Source organism: Ctenocephalides felis, unplaced genomic scaffold (assembly GCF_003426905.1).
Source record: "Ctenocephalides felis isolate EL2017-DRISC unplaced genomic scaffold, ASM342690v1 CF-g0.4_SCAFFOLD_00425, whole genome shotgun sequence".
NCBI classification, from domain to species: Eukaryota; Metazoa; Arthropoda; class Insecta; order Siphonaptera; family Pulicidae; genus Ctenocephalides; species Ctenocephalides felis.
Genome location: NW_020536579.1, coordinates 4,913 through 7,368, shown reverse-complemented (window position 1 = coordinate 7,368; position 2,456 = coordinate 4,913).

Here is a 2,456-nt window from a genome sequence, read left to right as displayed (position 1 = left end):
CGAAGCGCCTATGTAAGAGGCAACACAAAGAAGGTTAAAAGAAGCATGCAGAAGGGATGTCCACAAGGATCAATAATTGGTCCTGTTGCATGGAACTTCTGCATGGACGTTCTTCTAGACGGCCTAGCTCAGCTAGGAGAAACTGTAGAACCCGTTGCATACGCAGATGACTTGGCGTTAATAATTAAAGGAAACTCCAGAAATGATCTGGAGAGAACTGGTACTATGGCTCTTAAATGCGTTGAGGACTGGTGCGTGACGCATAAAGTGAGAGTCAGCAGTGGAAAAACTGTCGCAATGATGATAAAGGGCAAATTTAATGAAGGCAGACAACCGATCATTAAAGTTGACAACAATAGCCTGAAATATGCAAAAGAAGTGCGATACTTGGGAATTACTATAGATAACAGGCTAAACTTTGTAGCGCACACTAAGTTTCTGAGGGAGAAACTAGTCAGCTTCATCCTGAAAATCAGGAGGGTTGCAAAGGAGGAATGGGGCCTTAAAAGAGGCACCATTGACACTTTGTACAAAGCAGTGGTAATACCTATAGCAACATACGGCGCTGCTGCGTGGTTCGACAAGTCGTCCCACACGCACAACCTTAGAAACTTGAACGCCGCGCAAAGAATAATTCTGCTGACACTCACCAAGGCGTGCCGTACCACCGCAACAAATGCATTACAAACAATAAGTGGCAAAATGCCACTAGACCTAGAGATTACACAACAACGCATCATAAACCTTGTAAAAAGAAATGAGAAAATTAGCTGGAGCAATTATAATTACAACCCAATAGCGAACCCAAGCAGGGAAACCCTCAATCTAGAGGTTAAAATGATAAATGAAGCAATGAAGCTGGAATGGCAGAAAAGATGGGAATTGGCAAATACGGGTAGGATAACCTACGGTTTCATTGGCGATATAACATACGCTACAAGGAACAAGTGGTTTAAACCCAGTAGGGAGTGCGTGTATATTCTGACCGGATACGGTCCGTTTAGGCACACACTTTAAACAAGGGGCGCCACAGAAGACGACAAATGTCCCTTCTGTGGAGAAAGCGAGACAAGCGCGCACATGCTGGTCATGTGCGACAGATATGATGAATTAAGAAGGCAAAGCCTCTTTGAAATAGCAGGGAACACAAACCTTGATGTGTACCTGGAAACCAAAGCCAATTACCTGGGGCTTGTTGCTTTTGCAGCACAAGCCATTAAAACCAGAAATGCAGTGCAAAACCAAAGCTAAAACCTAAATCAAAACTAAAGCTGGAAAGGCAGTACCGCCTCCACGTGGTTAGGGATGGAAACGTCAGCCCACTTACGGCCAAAGGTCCTGCACAATACCCACAAATATAATATTTAAATTTTGAGAAATAAACAATTATTAAGTAGACACTACATAGCAATGAGTGAAAGCTTGAGCTATATGGAATAAGAACAAATAATGAATGAATGTCCCTATCTACTTTCTAGCGAAACCACTGCCAAGGGAACGGGCTTGGAAAAATTAGCGGGGAAAGAAGATCCTGTTGAGCTTGACTCTAGGTTGGCATTGTAAGGAGACATGTAAGGTGTAGCATAAGTGGGAGATAGTAATATCGTCGGTGAAATACCACTACTTTCATCGTTTCTTTACTTACTCGATTGGGCGGAAAACGTGCGTCGAAAACTTGCGTTCCGACTGTCACGGTTTTCTAGAGCCAAGCGCATAAGAGTGGTGTGAGGCATTGCGCCGATCGCCAACAATACTCTAGCGTGATCCGATTCGAGGAAACTGCTAGGCGGGGAGTTTGACTGGGGCGGTACATCTGTCAAATAATAACGCAGGTTGTCCTAAGGCCAGCTCAGCGAGGACAGAAACCTCGCGTAGAGCAAAAGGGCAAATGGTGGCTTGATCCGGTTGTTCAGTGTGCACAGGGACTGCGAAAGCATGGCCTATCGATCCTTTTGGCTTGAAGAGTTTTCAGCGAGAGGTGTCAGAAAAGTTACCACAGGGATAACTGGCTTGTGGCAGCCAAGCGTTCATAGCGACGTTGCTTTTTGATCTTTCGATGTCGGCTCTTCCTATCATTGCGAAGCAGAATTCGCCAAGCGTTGGATTGTTCATCCACAAATAGGGAACGTGAGCTGGGTTTAGACCGTCGTGAGACAGGTTAGTTTTACCCTACTGATGAATCGTCGTTGCGATAGTAATCCTGCTCAGTACGAGAGGAACCACAGGTTCGGACATTTGGTTCACGCACTCGGTCGAGCGGCCGGTGGTGCAAAGCTACCATCGGTGGGATTATGCCTGAACGCCTCTAAGGCCGTATCCTTTCTAGACAAAGTAAGCAACGATATCTCTAAGAGTCTCGTGAGTCGAAAGGCTCAATACAATGTGATTTATTAGGTATTCGGCACACGCCGTTTATCGCACGAGCCATTTTTAGCCGAATGAGGCGCTGGACAGGG